Here is an 18,850-nt window from a genome sequence, read left to right as displayed (position 1 = left end):
GGACAATAGAGGTATGACTGCTGAATCCTACACAAATGCACTTTATAAGCACTTACACAAGTGCATGGATCATGATATCCCTAACAGAACCAAGATGCTATCCTACAAAAAAAGGAAGCCAATCTGGTGGTCTTCTGCCATAAACAAACTCTACAACAGAAGAAAGAAACTGTTGCAAAAAAGAGTAAAATCCCACGATTGGAGAAGCTCCCTGGTCAGCCTCAGTAAGAAGCTGAGATTCCTCATAAAATCCTCCAAAGCTAGTTATGAAAACAAAATTGCCACTGATTCTAAAGACAACCACAAAGCATTCTATAGCTATGTCAAAAATCTCAATGGCAACACTCAGATCTGCTCTGAGTTACAGCACAATGACACTAAATATACAGAACCAACTGATATTGCCAACATCCTGGCAGATAGGTTCAGTGCTAACTTTACCCCCTCTCACCCCCTAAAGGGCCCATCTTTATACCGGAAGAATGCAAAGTTCCTGTAATCACGGCTACACAGGTAAAAACCTCACTCTCCAAAGCCAAGAACACAGCATCCATGGGACATGACAACATCCTAGGCTGCCTTCTACATGAACTACAGAATGAACTGGCACCCCACCTAAGTACCATGATCAATTATAGCCTCACTTCAGGCTTTGTGCCCATTGAATGGTGCACCATGACAGTTATCCCACTCCACAAAGGGGGGGCCACAACAGACCCCGGGAACTATCGCCCCATTAGCCTGACAAGCCTCGTCTGCAAGGCCATGGAACGTATCATCATGGAACTCATAAACAAAGACATTGGAGATCTCCAAACTCTGGACCCCACACAGTTTGGGTTTGTAAAAGGCAGATCATGTCTCCTAAACCTGATAGACTTCCTTGAAGTAGTCACCAAAGCCATAGATGAGGGTAAGGTGGTTCACACAGCCTATCTAGATCTCCCCAAGGCATTCAACACCATTCCCCACTCTGGAATTATAGATAAACTCACTAAACTAGGTATGAATCCCTATGTCACAACATGGGTTGCCAACTGGCTTACTGACAGAACCCACGTTGTGAAAGAAGCAGACTCCAAATCAGACTTCAGACCAGTGACAAGTGGAGTACCACAGGGTTCAGTCCTGGGTCCTCTCCTGTTTGGTATCTACTTCTCTGAAGTACAGGCTAACACAGAAGGTCTTTGGCTGACGAAATTCGCAGATGCCTGCAAACTAGGAGCCATAATCGAAACTCCTAACGATGTGGACATCCTACAAAAGGGCCTCACTGAGACAGAAGCCTGGTGTCAAAGACATGGTCTCAAGCTCAATGCCAAAAAGTGCATTGTCATCCCCTTTGGTAGAAACTCTGTACCCATGAACTACCACATGGGCGTTAGTCTACTTAACACCGAAAGTGTGATAAGAGACATTGGGACACAGGTGGACAGTAGTCTCTCCTTTGATAATCACATGCCACAGTGGTCAAGAAATCCTTCTACGTGGCACACCTCATCACAAAAGGTTTCTTATCCAGAAAAAAAGACGTCATTGTTCCCCTCTACTCATCACTCATTAGACTCATTATAGAGTACAATGCCCCTTTTGGTATGTACCTCACAAGACATCTACAACAACTGGAAAAGCTGCAAAAATACCTCACAAAGAGGATTACTGGCCTCAAACAGATGCCTTACGCAGACCGTCTCAAAAAACTCCAGCTTTACTCCATCGCATATCGCCTACTCAGAGGCAATCTCTGCCTAACATACAAAGCTATGTCAAACCTAGAGCTGTTTCACATGCTCCACTTAAAGAAATCACAATCCCTCCGAGCTACATACTCTAGAGACCTAAACCTTGTCACCACAATAAACAGAACATACTGGAGGGATAGATTTCTGTCCCAGAGACTTCCCATACTCTGGAATAGACTACCTATCTATGTCAAACAGAGCTCTTCATTAACACTCTTCAAGAAAAATCTTGATGATTGGATGGGTAATAGGAAATTCACCCCGGAGATCACTTCTGTGGTTCTGCTTGACAGTGGCACAGCAAAATAATTTTCTTGGGTGGTGAAAGCCAAGGTACCTTTTTGGCTAGGTTTGTATAGGCCATAGGGTCAATAGCCTAGTACCTACCTATGAACCTATAAATCCTGTCATATAGTCTACATTCCATTTTGCTTATTTAAAAACATGGGCAGGACTGGCAAAATCCTACATGTACAACTTCTTTGGCTTCACAGTTGCATATACCCTTTATCCAGTAATCCTTACCAGAGATGCTGAAAGAGTCAGCAATATTAATATATTTACAATATGCCCACATTTTATCATAGTGGTGCTAAGGTTGTTAATATGTGCATTGGTAATATTATTGCTTATCATATTCTCTAAGGCAGATTTAAAGTTTGAGCCCCTACAGTATACTATGGTGGGTCTTTGACCCACTTTGTTTTTGACTAAAATGTCATCATACATAATCACCCAATTTTTGTTCGAAATCCACTTAAGTGTTTTAGAATCACTGCTGAAACATGTAATAAAACTAATAGTTGTGCTAAAGTTACATTGTGTTCCATCCAAACTGGAAAAGTGAGACTAAGATGCAATTAAGTATTTAAATAGGTTTAAAATGTCCATCTGTTCTTTTGCTGTATGCTTCTCTTACTAATTCCTGAAGAAGAGGTATGGGATATCCTCTCCTACCAAACATTTCCACCAAAATATTACACACTTTTTCAAACTGTGAATCTAAATTAACCATACACTGGCTGCCCCTTTACTAATGACTTTTTTTGATGGTAGGGTGCAAGCTGGTATAATGAAGAAAGCTATTAGAGTATGTATCTTTTCTGAATATTCTGGATGTATATCTGTTGGACCTTATGTCTCTTACCAACAATACATCCAGATAGGCTATCCTATCTGCTGCCCATTTGTATGTCAAAGATAAGAAGTCGGTTGTAGAATTGATATATTGCATGAATGACTCAAGTGTCCTTCCAAAAGATAAAAATATCATCCAGGTAGTGAACATAAAGCCACAAGGAGACTTTTACATCATTTTCAAATTAAAGCTTATGCTCCCAATGGGCCATAACTTGATTTACAAAAATCTAGCCTTATGGTGACCCCATGGCTACCCCCCTCTTCTGAAAATAATATTTTCCATCAAATAAAATGTAATTATCATCCAAGATCAGGTAAAACAACTCCTCATACAAATTAATCTCATCTTGGGGGACCTCTTTTTTTAAACAAAAAATCAGTAACTCATGTGATGCCTATATCTTGAGGTATAACTGTATAGAGATCCTTTAGATCTATAATGAAAAAAACATCTTTTTGATCCTATTCAACTTTATTAATCAACTCTAAAAAATGCTAAGAATCCCTGCAAATCTGTTTTTCACCTGTTAACATTTTTTTCTTTTTCTTTAGGTATTTCATACAGGCTGATGTTATTGAATTACGCCCATCCTTTATGTGATGCAATGATGGGTTATCAATGCTTTTATGTATGTTTGGGACCCCAAATTCAGTTAGTATGAGTGGGGAGGTCATGTTAAAAAAGTTTAAAATATCTAAGTCAAAGCATCATATCAATGAACATGCTTCTATATGCTCCATTCAATTGATTTTTTGAAACAAGTTCATAGGTATCAGTATTTAGAATTTCAAGCATTTTATTATTTTATTCATGCATATCCATGAAAACAAGCTCATCCCCCTTATTCAGTTTCATGATTCTAACATTCTGTTGTTTTAAAAAAGCAATACATTCTAGAAAATTTGTACATTTTTAAGTCACCATCCTGGTTGTGAATAATTGCACAAGTATGCTGAGGGACCATGTTCATTAAAGTAGTCACTTCTGTTAGTTACTCTCATGATATGTCCACTCCGTTTGGTTTGGCTGTAGGAAATGGGACCGGTTATAAGATCTCATTGGTTCCTCCTGGAGGGCGTCTGAAAATCCTAGTTGTTCCAATGGTTACCACGTTGTTGTTGATTGTGGTTATCATGGTTCCTTTCCCTTATCCTTTCTGAGCACCTCAAGGGTGAAAATTCTGTGGGATCAGATAAAGGGATAGCAGGGTTGTTGCATTCTAGAGCATTACCACTATTAATCATGGGCTCTTTCCGATGAATAGTGGTATTGTTGATCAGTTCATCTTGTTGCCAGCTCCTACCTTTACCCCCAGTCTGAGATAGTGGGGGGTTAAGGTATCCAGTATCTCAGGCATAGTCTATCCTGCCTCTCTCCATTTTCCTTAGTTTTGGTTCTTTTAAGCATTTTAGTTGCTGGTCAAAACTATTGAAAATTCTTATACGTTCAAATTTGTATTGCTCCTATTGATAATCCTGCTTTATAAGGTTGTCAAATAAGTTAAGCTCCACACCTAACGTTTCAAAAACTTTTCAATGAGTTTAATGTTATGTTTGACCGAATAGGTCAAGTAGGTAAAGATGGAGGGGAGAATTCTGCTCCAGGCCTGTTGGAAATTGCCAGGTTCTTATTCCGTTGGGTACTTGCTTATTTTTAATGCATTCACCAAAATAAGCATTTTCAAGCTGTAGCTTTTTATACTTCAACAATTTACAATCAAAGTCATTCAGTTTTTCATAAAGAGGAGAATGCTGGACCATTGGTTCCACATTAAATTTGAACCCTTGCTGCTGCCATTCATTTAAAACCGAAACATCAACATGAAAAGGGTGATTCCTCACTGGAATATTAGTGTTTGAGGCTGCATGGGTTTTTGCTTGTTGCACAGAGGCCAGAACATCACTCAAAACTGGGTGATACCCCAATGGACCATTAGAGTAGCTAGCAAGCACATTAGTAGTTTGTAAATTGTTAGCTTGAACAGTATTTATGCCATGCAGGACAAGTGAAGATTTAGTAGAATAAATTGAAGTGGCCCTTGCAATTGGGAGGGCTCAGAAACAATGTTGTTACTTTTGATCTGAGAATGAATGCCCACTCTTTGTGAAAGTTGCTGCATAAGCAGTGCTAAAGTCCCAATATTCCTATTGATGTCTCCAACATCCAACTGGGAGAAAAATTCAGGAGTAGCAGCATCCCCCTCAGCAGCCATACTGTGCAGACAATGAAACAAACCAAAGCAGCAGAGGCAAAAGGCAAACTTGTGAAACATAAACTACATTGGCCGCCAGAAGGAGTAGCTGCAAGATTCTTGAAGATACTTTTATTATCCGCAAAGGAATAAACTGATAATTAATGACAGTTGCTGGACATCTAGAACAGGATGTAGAGGTACTTGGGTGAACATTTTTGGACTGCCAGTGTCTAATACACTCTATGACAGAAATGCCAAAGGTACTGAGGGACATAGCAGAAAGAGAGTTGAATTTCTCCAAAGAGATGCTCCCACTTGTTGTTGATAACCATGTAACAGAACCCAAAAAGTTTAACAGAAGTAATAATAATAGCAGAGGAAAAGGCCATCATGAAGAGGTGGAAAGAACAGCATTCCTCACTGATAACAGGTGGAAGAAATAGTATCACGTAGGATGGAGAGAAATGGAACTGGGGAAGCAAGAAGGTATTAAACAGCCTAAACTAAAGTGGAAACCTTGGTGGGAGACAATGATGGAGTAAAGAAGGAGATGGTTCAGTACAATAAAGACCCCCTTGAGAGAGTAGTAGAAGGATAAGGGACATCAAGCACAGAAGGGAAACAACTGAAAAATACTCCTATAAGCTTCCGTAGAAGTAAATGAGTAAGTACAACAGGTTAAGAATGTGTACTGTACCTAGTTTGGGATGGACATGTTTTTCCTTGATGTTGCTTCACTTAAAAAAAAAGCTTTATACTTTCTTTTTACTTAGTTAATTTACTTAGTTAATTTACTTAGTTAATTTACTCTTCTTTTATTAGTTTTTCCCCCCATAGATGATTTTTACTAGTTCTACAGTAAAACCTAGTCCATCTAGCCCACCCTCCACCACTTATTACAGAATACACCTGACATAATGGAAGGTCTGTTTCTCACCATTTCTCCAGCCAGCCTGATTGACATGAGCATCCTGAGGAAATGTAGCAATTGCCACATGTATACAGGCATCTTACTTCTCCTAAAACATACAAATACAATATATGAGAGATGTATCTATACTATCTATACTATCTTTGCTGTTAATAGCAGCCTGCATTTAAAGTGGATTGTTGAGAGACAGCCTTACAAGACTCTCTGCAAATATATAGGGCTGAGTATATTTTTTTGTATTATTCTGTATTATAGAGCTAAATTGTTACGTAGACATCTGTTGTCTTACTGTTCTGCAAATATACATATATCAGTATATGTTGTTTTGGTTATAATTTGCAGTGTGATTCCTCATATCTATCTCTGTTGAAACTGTCTTCCCCACCCCCCTCCCTCATTTTAGTTTCTATAGCTTGTGTGTTAACTCAAGGTTCCCTTAATTTGCTGTTAATAGCAGCCTGCATTTAAAGTGGATTGTTGAGAGACAGCCTTACAAGACTCTCTGCAAATATATAGAGCTGAGTATATTTTTTGTATTATTCTGTATTATAGAGCTAAACTGTTACTTAGATATCTGTTGTCTTACTGTTCTGCAAATATACAGATATCAGTATATATTGTTTTGGTTATAATTTGCACTGTGATTCCTCATATCTGTCTCTGTTGAAACTGTTCCCCCCCCTGTTCTTGGTTGTAGTTTAAATTTGGTAGCTTTTGCAGTGCCCGCTCCACTGTAGATTTGATCTAGGACACTCCCCCAGTCCCATCTCTTTACCGCATTCTACCTAATAAACCCTTTCTGCACTTGCTTTTAGTCCTTTTTAATTTAATTACATTTTTTCAAACTGTGTGTGGACTAATATTGCTGCATACTCAAGTGTGCCAGCTTGCACTGCATGTGAATTGTTTTTACTACTGTTTTTGCTAATTTTCTGGAAAAAAAATGTTCTGCTTTTACTGTATTTGTGTTTCTTCCTACTTTATTTTGCTATTGCATCATCTTAAAAGTACTCAGTTGTATTTATTGCTGCTTGGTGTAGCTCATTCTAAGCCTTTTAGTTTAAGCACTTGGGCTTCAGACCAGTTGTTTTACATTAAGAAGGTTTGTGGTCTGCACTGTGGTGGCAGAACAGGTAGATTACATCCTTCTAAGTTGGGAACAGCTGATTGAGGGCTCAGTGTCTGTTATTCTAAAAGTGTATTAATTCTGATTTAAGCACTTGGGCTTCAGGCCAGTTATTTTACATTAAAAGGGTTCGTGGTCTGCACTCTTGTGGGAGGAGAGGCTGGACTCTGCCCTTCTGAGCTGGGAATTTCTGGTTAAAGGCTTATAGTGCCTGCATATTTGAACTGCTTCTTACTGAAATTGGTACACCTTGTTTGCTGTAGCATAGACTAGATCCAGGCCTGCTGAATCTAGCTTTGTTTGTATGCTTGTTGTTTGTTTGCTTGTTATTTCCCTGAAACACTAATACCACTTAAAACGCGGCTTTTCTGCGCATCTGTGGATCCCTAGTGATATCTGCATTGCTTACTTTACTTATTTCCTTGTTTCACTTAAAAGAAAGTTACTGTTTGTCGTTTTTGCATTTAAGTTACCTGTAACACATTGCATTTAAGTTACCTGGCACTTGCTCACTAAAGCAATTATATAAGTCAGCACTAAAAAATTAAAAGCACTACACCCTCACAAACTCCCCTTGAGTACCTTGTTCCCCATTGGCCCTTTTTTTCAAATATAAAGGAATTCCCAATACTATTCTAGCATGTTCAAAGGTCAGTTGTCAATCTCCTCTCCGGTCCAACTGGTGAATCTGGGAATCTTGAGGAAATGTTACAACTGCCTCATGTACACAGACAACCCTCTCCTCCTCCCAACAAATTCCAACACATGTGACAGATGCATCCATATAGCCAAACTGGAGGCTAAGCTCTCTCAACTCAGTACTGGCATAACCAGTCGGGAGGAGAAGGAAACCACACTCACTACAATTCCAGTCTCACATAGACCTATCACGACAGCAAACTAAACACATAAACACACAAAAACATACTCGGAGGCTCTAAATAAAAATCTGCCTAAGCAGCAGAGACCTCCATAGCAGACACCCAAGCAACCGCTACCCCAAAACAAAACACGTGCAACACATAGCTCACAAAGCCAGTGTGCCAAACAGTCACAGCCCTTAAGGCTAAACAACACACCTGATACACTTGTAATAGGTGACTCTATTGTCAGGCACACTGACGTCCCACTCACCAGACTGAACAAGGAGAAGGTCACGGTGAGCTGCCTGTCGGGCGCTAGGATCCGCCACATAACACAAGCACTCAGGTCACTCCAAGGCAAGTACAAATATGACTCAGTCATTGTCCATGCTGGTGTGAATGACCTGAGATGTACCTCCCTGGACTACATGAAAAGAGACATAGAGGAGTTCTCTGAGCATGTGGCCCAGGCCGGTATGACCCTGACCTTGAGTAGCATCTTACCCTCACCAAGAATGATGCCACAATATGAAGACAAGATGATCAATTTCAACAATTGGCTTAAGTATTGGTGTCATTCAAAGGGGATCCAATGCCTGTCAGCCTGGGATGACATGCTCAACAAGCCACGATGCTTTGCTAGGGATGGCTTGCACCTGTCATCCCTGGGCTTTCGGATATTGGCAAAGGCTCTTGCTACCCCCATAGTGCCTTTTTTAGGCAAGGCTCAAAAGACAAACCCACCTCCATAGGTATCACAAGGCATAAGAAACTAAGAGTAATGCTATTCAATGCCAGAAGTCTAAACCTCAAGATGCATGCACTCAAAACTCTTCTTAGCATGGAGAACATCGATATCTGTGCAGTAACAGAAACCTGATTCAAGGCTCCCGAGAGCACCCCAGCACTACCAGGTTATACCTCATACCATGCTTTTCAGCCCCAAAACTTGGACCGAACCACAAAAGGAGGGGGAGTATCCATATTCATCAAAGATACCCACACCTCCAGGTTGGTGGCACAGCATTAAGCATCAGAGACTATCTATGTGCAACTAACAGTGGGTAAAACTGCCTTCCAGTTTATAGCCTGCTACAGACCACCCTCCCAAACCCAGGAACCCCACTCAGCCTTCCTGAGAATACTGGAAAATATGAAGGCCTCTCCAAACACCATTATATTGGGCGACTTTAACTACCCAAACATAGACTGGGAGCATTACTCTAGCTCCAACACCCTAGCCCAAAGGTTTCTAGAATTTATAAACTCAAATGCTATGGAACAACTTGTTACCACTCCCACAAGAGGGGAAAACATACTGGACCTGATCATCACCAACATGGGGACTCTATGCTCCAGACCAGAAGTGTATCCCTCACTGGTAAGATCAGACCATAAACTAATCTCACTGGATATTCACATCCCGACCCCACCTCCTGCCCAGAAAACCACAGTGAAAAACTTCTCTAAAGCAAATTTCACACTCCTCAAAACCGAGGTGGAATCCTTCAAAGCCCCCGGGAAAATACAGCCCAGACAACAGAATCCTTTATAAATGCATTCTATGAACACCTTCAGGAATGCATGGATCATGCAATCCCAAATAAAACCAAGACCCAATCCTCCAAAGGCAGACGTCCTGTCTGGTGGACCCCAGCCATAAACAAACTATACAATAGAAGGAGGAAGCTACTAAATGATAGAGCAAAATCCCAAAAAGGGAAGGCATCTCTGATCAGTATTAGCAAAAAACTACGGGCACTCATAAAATCATCTAAGGCCAGCTTTGAGAGAAAAATTGCACAGGACACTAAGGATAATCACAAGGCTTTCTTTAGTTATGTTAGGAACTTGGGTGGGAATTCCCAGATATGCTCAGAATTAGTCCAAAATGACAAAAAATACACCGAACCTGCAGAAATTGCCAACATCCTAGCTGACAGGTTCAGTGCAAGCTTCTCCCCCCATCCCCGCCAAAAGGGCAAATATCTATCCCAGCAGAGTGCTGCCCCCTGACATCTCAGATGCTCAGGTAAGAGCCGCCCTCTCCAAAGCAAAAAACACAGCATCAATGGGACCAGACGGTGTCCCGGGCTGCATCCTACATGAACTCCAAGAAGAGCTAAACCCAAACATAAAACTACTGTTCATTCTCAGCCTTACTACAGGATATGTACCCAAAGAGTGGCATACAGCAACAGTGGTCCCTCTCCACAAAGGTGGTGCCTCAACGGATCCTGGAAACTATCTCCCCATAAGCCTGACTAGCTTGGTCTGCAAAGCTATGGAAAGGATCATCATGGACCTCATAAATAAAGATATTGGGGACCTACAGACACTGGATCCTACCCAGTTCGGCTTTGTTAAGGGCAGATCCTGCCTCTTAAACCTGGTTGATTTCTTTGAAACAGTCACCAAGGCCATTGTTGAGGGGAAGGTGGCCACACAGCCTACCTGGACCTCGCAAAAGCCTTTGATACAATACCCCACTCGGGCATTATAGATAAGCTCACCAGCTTAAATATAAACCCCTATGTCACTAGATGGGTTGCAAACTGGCTCAAGGACAGAACCCACATGGTTAGAATTGCTGGAGCCATGTCAGACTCCAAACCAGTTACACGTGGCGTCCCACAAGGCTCAGTCCTGGGACCTCTCTTGTTCGGTATATATTTCTCGGAGGTACAGGCCAACATGGAAGGACTGTGGCTGACCAAGTTCGCAGATGACTGCAAACTGGGTGCCATAATCGACTCTCCAGCCGACACAAGCATCCTCCAAAAGAGCCTCATAGAAACAGACAACTGGTGCCAGAGCCATGGCCTCAAGCTAAATGCCAAAAGTGTATAGTCATCCCTTTGGCAAAAACAAAGTGCCCACAAATTACCACATAGGTGGTAATCCATTAAGTACAGAAGAAGTAATTAGGGACCTGGGGACCCAAGTTGATAGCAGTCTCTCATTTGACAACCACGTGGCCAAAGTGGTTAGAAAAACATTTTATATAGCCCACCTAATCATGAAGGGATTCACATCTAGATCAGGGGAGGTCATCGTGCCTCTTTACTCATCCCTCATCAGGCCCATAATTGAGTACAATGTCCCTTTTGGGATGTACCTTACCAGACACCTGCAGCAACTGGAAAGACCCCAAAAGTACCTCACCAAGAGGATCAAAGGGCTCAAACAGATGCCATATGCTGCCCAGTTAAAGAAACTCCAGCTCTACTCAGTGGCATACCGCCTGTTCAGGGGCGATCTGTGCCTGACGTATAAAGCCATGTCCAATCCGGAATTAATGGACATGCTGCACCTCAGAAAATCCAAATCCCATCGAGCTACGCGCTCGAGGGACTTGAACCTCAGCACTGAAATAAATAGGACATGCTGGAGGGACAGATTCATAACCCAGAGGCTCCCTTCACTCTGGAATAAAATCCCAGTCCAGGTTAGGCAGAGTCCCTCATTGACTCTCTTCAAGAGGAATCTTGATGAGTGGATGGGAGAACGTAGGTTTAACCCGGGTATCACTTATGTGTCACTGTTAGACAGAGGCACAGTATACTAACCTCGAAAAAGGGCATAGCAAAATTAATTTAAAATGGGTGGTGAAAGCCAAACACATTCTGGCTAGGCTTATAAATGCCCTAGGGCAGATAGCCTAGTATGAACCTATGAACCTATGAACCTATGAATCTGGAATCAATGCTGTCTCTCTCATGTAACAACAAAACAAATGCCAAGCAGGTTGTCAGCACCCACACTCCACCTCCCACACATACTCAGCACACAACACATAAACCCACATACATAGAGGTACTCACTAGAAATATACCAGAGAACAAAGACCTCCCAAGCACAAACCTTCTGCTCACAATATGGTCCCACTAGCACCCACTACACATAATACGAGCATCAGTGTCTCACCCAATATGTCACTAGGGCAAAATATATCTAAACCAAATAGATTGGTCATAGGCAACTCCATAGTAAAACACAGAGATGTCCCTTCACTAGGCTGGATAAGGAGAAAATCACTGTTAGCTGTCTGTCTGGTGCCAGGATCCATCAAGTCACATAAACATTCAAGTCTCTCAACAAGTACAGTTATGACTCTGTCATTGTCCATGTTGGAGTGAATGACTTCAGACCATGTCACTGGACTATATGAAGAGAGACATGATGGAGCTTTCAGATTATGTGTCCCAGGCAATTATGTCCCTTGTCCTAAGCAGCATTCTTCCCTCACCCAGGATGATGCCAAAATAAAAACAAAAAATGATTGACTTCAACAACTGGCTTAGTTTCTGGTGTCAATACAGGAGGTCCAGTATCTGACACTATGGGAAGATATGGTGGACAGACCACGCTGTTTTGCCAGAGAGAATCTTCATCTATCAACTTTAGGCTTTAGGTTGTTGGCAAAGGTACTTGTCTCCCCCATAGTGCCTTTTTTAGGCAATGTCATAAGAACAAAATTCCTAACATAAATATATCCTCCAGAAATAAACTCAGGATTATGCTGCTTCATGGTAGGAGTCTAAATCAGAAACTGCACTTACATGAAGCACTTCGCAACCTGGTAGATGTTAATGTCTGCACAATCACAGAGACATGGTTCAAGGCCTCAGAGAGTATCAAGGCCTTGCAGACATACAATGTCTTCCACACTATCAAACCACACAAAAAAATTGAAAAAAAAAAAAAACAAGGGAGGAGTATCCATCTTCATTAAAGATAAATACACTTCTAGACTGGTTAATCAGTATGACTCCCAAGAGTTACTCCAAGTCCTACTAACTGTAGGAAAGACCTCCTCCACATCATTGTTAGCTATACGTCCCCCACCATGAACCAGGAAAACCATACAGCCTACCAGGACCTATTTGAGTCACCCTCAGTACAGCCAAATACCCTGGTCATGGATAGCTTTAACTATCCTTCTATCTATTAGGCAACATATATGAGCACAAAAGTGGTCCTGGACTTTGTTGACACAAATGCTCTGCAGCAGATTGTCAGCACCCCTCAAAAGGGGCTGTAACATTCTTGACATAGTGCTCACCAACATGGGGGATCGCTGTACGACCATGTGTGGGGCCCTCCCTAGTAAAGTCCAATCATAGGTCAGTCTCATTCAAAGTAACGATTATACCTGACCCACCCTCAGGAGCAAAAAGGTTCAAACATTTCTCCAAAGCAAACTATAGCCTACTGAGTGATGACATAACTAGTTTCAGATGTCCAGCCAACACTGACAGCAATAACCCCTATACTGAGGTGTACACAAATGCCTTGTATAAACAACTATATAACTGTATAGACTCAGTCATACCGGGATAGATCAAATCAAGATACTCATGAAAAAATACTACTTTGGTGGTCGTCCAGCACAAACAGGTTATACAGTAAGAGAAAGAAAACTGCTGTCAAAAAACAAAGCGGAACAGGCTCAGCAAAGGGAAAAACTCCCTCCAAAGCATAAATAAGCAGATTAAATGTCCTGTAAAATCCTCTAAAGCTAACTATGAAAATAACTTAGCATCCTTAGCTAAGGAAAATCACAAAGCATTCTTTAGTTATGTCCAAAATCTAAAAAGGAAGGCCCAGCTTTGTGCTGAACTAGCTGTGGATGGTGCCACTTATACTGAACCTGAGGAAATCAGCAGGCGGGTTTGATGACCCCCCCCCCCCCCCGCCGTCCTCACTAGCCATACTCTATAACATGAAACAAATGGCATGCTCACTCCAGATAGAGAACAATGTTTATTCAAACAATGCTTGTAAGCGCTTTTGGCCCAAAATAATCTTTATACTGGAACTTCATCAGACAAAAGTGACAAAGATAAAACCACATTTAAATATCTAAAAAAATATGACATCATTTCCTCATGGGTAATTAAATGGAAATAGTGCCTAAACAAATTATGAGAATAAATTGCTGTTTAAAAGATATTAAAATAATTGCATGAAAGAGGCAGATAATAATAATAAAACATGTCACCCTTATAACAATACAGCACCCTACACATAGCTAAAGTTACACATTCAGGGCTAGAAAGTCACAAAAGTGTATTTAACAATAATAAATAAAGTAGTGATGCTAAACACTGTTTGTGTCCATCTAATCAAAGACTTAGATAGGCTCTCATTTAAACCTGGCCAGTGTGTAGAGTCTAACCAGATCTGCCAACTTAATTCAGTGTTCTGTAGTAAATAGGGCCAAGCACCCCCTCTTAATGGGGGGGTTGATGCTTTCCAACACTATAAACTTAAATTTGTGTTCAGGATGTTGAGTAATATGTTTGGCTAAGGCATTCACTTTGGAGTGGTCTCTAATGTTTCTAAGGTGTTTTACAATTCTATTTTTAAGTTTACGTTCGGTTTTACTGACGTAGAAATATAGGCAAAGTTCACATAAGGCACAATAAACCATTTTGTCAGAATTACAATTGAACCTGTCCTTAATCCTCAGTCTTATTCCATTAATGGTAATTTCATTCACTTCTAAAATATATGGGCAAAATTTACAAGACCCACATTTGTGCATGTGTCCAGCTCTCTGTGGCCTAAACTGGTGTTCCAATAGGGTCTTGATGCTGTACTCTTTTCAGAAAACACAAATTGGTTCCTCTCTGAGGGTCCCCCTAAGGCTGGATACTCCTGTTAGTAATCTCCAATTCTTTTCCAAAATGTTCTTAATATGGTATGCACCAACAGCGAAGATAGTTAAAAAACAAGATCTAAAAATGTCGTCAACCTTCTCATTTTCCAACCTAGCTGGTGGAAGTGTTGGGTCTGGTGAGCTGCTAGTTGTGATGTTAGAAAAAGGGGGATCCCCACAGTGTAATTCTGTGCTTAAAAGAGGGATAAAGTAGCCAGTTTCTCCTTTAAAAACAACCTCATTCCTAATATTATCCACTAAATAAGATGGATAGCCTCTTTTTAGAAACATTTCACTAAGCTTGTGACATTCTTCTAGAAAGTTGTCCTTAAGAGTGACCATTCGGGCAGCTCTAACAAACTGGCCTTTTAAAACCCCTTTTTCTGGGTAAAGGGATGACAGCTTGTGAAATGTGGAAAATTATTAGAATAAGTGGCCTTGCGATATATCTCTGAGGTAAATCTGTTGTTCTGAATGTATTTTTTGAGTAAAATGTCTAAATAGGCTATTTCTAATTCACTAGTGGTGTGAGTAAATTTGAAAAAAATAGGTTGACTTGTTAATATATTCGAGAAATGGACTGACTTGTTGTGTTGGTCCATTCCAAAGAACGGGTGTACATGTGGCAGAAAGGGAAGAATTAGGAACTAAAAAGGAAGACTTGTGAACTGTTAGCCCCCCACATGCTGCACCCATCGCTACACCCTTGTTTTGGACAAAATACCTCCCTTCAAATAGGATGAAGGTGTTCTTTAAGTCCATTTCTAAAAGCTGTTCAAGCATGTTGATTCTGTCTTGAAGCATCCATTTATCTACTAAATAGTCACAAAACCATCGGATCCCTAAATTGTGATGAATAATGGTATAAAGGTCCCTTACATCTATGGTAATGAATGTGTAGGAACTGTTGAAAGTAATTGAATTAATTTTCTTCAAAAAGTCCCATGAGTCAATGCACAACAAGGGTTCGGTTTTAAGAAAATCCTTTAATACCAAGTCTAGGTATTTGGCCAATGGGTGGGTGATGGAACCTCTAGCATCCACAACTGGACGCAAAGGGGACTGGTGTATGTCCTTGTGGATCTTTGGTATACCAAAAAGGGTAGGGGAAATAGGATAGTCAACAGTTAGAAATTGGTGTTCCTCCATGTTAATAAGACCATAAATAAAGAGGCCTTGTAGATAACCCCTAATATTTCGATATGCACCATTCAGTTCGTTTAATGAACTGTGTGCATAGGTGGTTGTCTTCAGAATCTCTTCCATTTTCTTAACATAATCGTTCTTCCACATAAGGACAACACCACTCCTTTATCTGGTTTCAAGACTGGCATTAGAGGAGAGGTATTCGAGTTCAATAACTTCTTCAGGACACAAATTGTTTCTAAGAGTGTTCCTTTTAGCTTTTTCACAATGTTTCCTGATATCTAACTCACACACATGCTCTACGGTGTCTAGAATGGGTATGATGGGAGAATTATACATACTAGAAATTTTAAACAGGTGGGTAATATAGACCTCTCGAAACAATACATTCAAATTAAGTTTTCTAATATATTGTTTTAAATCAAGTAGTGTGTGACCATATTCGGAGGTTTGTTAGGTATAAGTAAATCCTTTCGCTAATAAATTACATAAAAGAAGACTTCCTGGCAGATCGATGCAGTGCCAACTTCATTCCCCTCTCACCCCCTAAAGGGCCCATCTCAGTACCAAAAGATTGCCAAATTCCAGTAATTACGGCCACACAGGTAGAAACTGCACTCTCCAAAGCTAAGAATACAACATCCATGGGACCAGAAAACATCCCAGGCTGTGTACTACATGAACTACAAAATGATCTGGCACCTCACCTAAGTGTCATGTTTGATCATAGCCTCACCTGAGTGCCGCACAGCTACAGTTATCCCACTCCACAAAGGGGGATCCACCTTGGATCCCAGGAACTACCATCCCATCAGTCTGACAAGCCTGATCTGCAAGGGCATGGAATGCATTATCATGGAACTTATAGACAAAGACATTGGCAACCTTCAAAAACTGGACCTCACCCAGTTTGGGTTTGTGAAGGACCGATCTTGTCTCCTGAACCTGACTGACATCTTCAAATCAGGCTTTAGAGCTGTGGACGAGGGCAAGGCAGCCCACACAGCCTATCTGGACCTCATCAAGGCCTTTAACACCATCCCCTACTCTGGAATCATAGATAAACTTATTAAGTTGGGCATAAATCCCTATGACACTCGATGGGTTGCCAACTGGCTTACTGACAGAACCCAGACTGTAAAAGTAGCAGACTCCAAATCCAGCTCCAGACAAGTGACAAGTAGAGTACCTCAAGGTTCAGTTCTGGGACCGCTCTTGTTTGGCATCTACTTGTCTGAAGTACAGGCCAACACTAATGGACTCTTGCTAACAAAGTTCGCAGATGACTGCAAACTGGAAGCCATTATTGAATCCCCAGATGATGTTGATATTCTACAAAAGGGCCTTACAGAAACAGATGCTTGGTGGCAGAGCCAGGGGCACAAGCTTAATGCCAAGAAATGTATAGTTATCCCCTTTGGGAAAAAACATATACCCATGAATTACCACATAGGTGGCAGTACACTAAACACTGAAAGTGTGATGAGAGACTTAGGGACACAGGTGGACAGTGGTCTCACCTTCGATAACCACACCGCCACAACAGTCAGGAAGTCCTTCTATGTGGCACACCTCATCACTAAGGGTTTTTCATCCAGAAAAAAGGAGGTCATTGTCCCACTGTAGTCATCCCTCATCAGACCCATTATAGAGTACAACGCCCCAATTGGTATATACCTCACAAGATATCTGCAACATCTGGAAAGGCCGCAGAAATACCTCACTAAAAGAATCACAGGCCTAAAGCAGATGCCCTATGCTGATCGTCTAAAAAAAATCCAGCTATACTCTGTGGCATATCGTCTACTCAGAGGTGATCTCTGCTTAACATACAAGGCCATGTCACACCCTGAGCTGTTGGACATGCTCCACTTAAAGAAATCCCAATCCCTAAGAGCCACATGCTCCAGGGATCTAAACCTTGCCTTCACAATAAACAAAACATGCTGGAGGGATAGGTTCCTGACCCAGAGACTCCCCATACTCTGGAATAGACTGCCCATACATGTCAAGCAGAGCACCTCCTTGGCCCTCTTCAAAAGAAACCTTGACGATCGGATGGGCGATAGGAAATTCACCCTGGGGATCATGTCAGTCACCCTGCTGGACAGGGGTCCAGGGAAGTAAATATTGTGGGAAGAAATATCCATGGAATTCTTATGGCTAGGCTTATATAGGCCCTAGGGCTGATAGCCTAGTACCAACCTATGAACCTATGAACTCATGTCGATATTAGTAAAATTGTGCACCTTAAAGTCTCTATCATTGTTAAAATATATGGAAAGAGATGGTAACAGAAATTTATGAAAATTCTCAGTCCTCGTATTAATCAGTGTTTCACAATACAGTCCTTCAGGGGTTAATTCCTCCCACGTTTCCCCCTCCAGGAACCCCTGTATTGCCCTCTGTTTGATCTGTTGCTCCCTCATTGGTAATTGTCTGTCTGTTGTCTCCTGTGGTAAGTACCTCTCTGTGTTTGTTGGTTTCTGCTCCACTCTGATCTCCTCAGAGTGGGAAATTCATCCCCGTCTAAAAAAGACTCATCATTGTTGCTATCAGTAAAATCATGACAGTCAAAATGATTGTCCAAATCATGTTCATGAGATAGTCTTTTATTGAGAGTCCATTCTTGAGAATGGGGAGGGTGGGGGTATGCACAGTTGCATTTTATAGTCTTTTTTTTTTTTTTGTTTGTTTTTAATTGCATCCATCTGCTCTTCAATAGAGCGAAAGATGTGAGTGTATTCAAACTTATTAGAAGAAAAGAGAGTCTTGTGTTATTTTATGATCCAATATCTTTTCCCCCTCCCCCCCAGAGTCTATTTTTTCCTCATTAGATTTTTATCATCAGATCCATGTATTCAAACCCGAAATGATCAAACAGTCTTATAAATTCTTTATGGAATTGGGAATTAATGATTAAGCCAGTAGGGTAACGCCACATGCGTAACCCTTTTGGCACAATTCTTTTTTTAATGAGTTTTTTAAAATAACTGTTATCCATTTGAAGCCTCTTTATTTTTGATATAACATGGTCAAATTG

The sequence above is a fragment of the Protopterus annectens genome, chromosome 3.part0, assembly GCF_019279795.1.
Source record: "Protopterus annectens isolate FY-2018-M chromosome 3.part0, PAN1.0, whole genome shotgun sequence".
Lineage (NCBI taxonomy): Eukaryota > Metazoa > Chordata > Ceratodontiformes > Protopteridae > Protopterus > Protopterus annectens.
Note: the sequence above shows the minus strand (reverse complement) of the source record.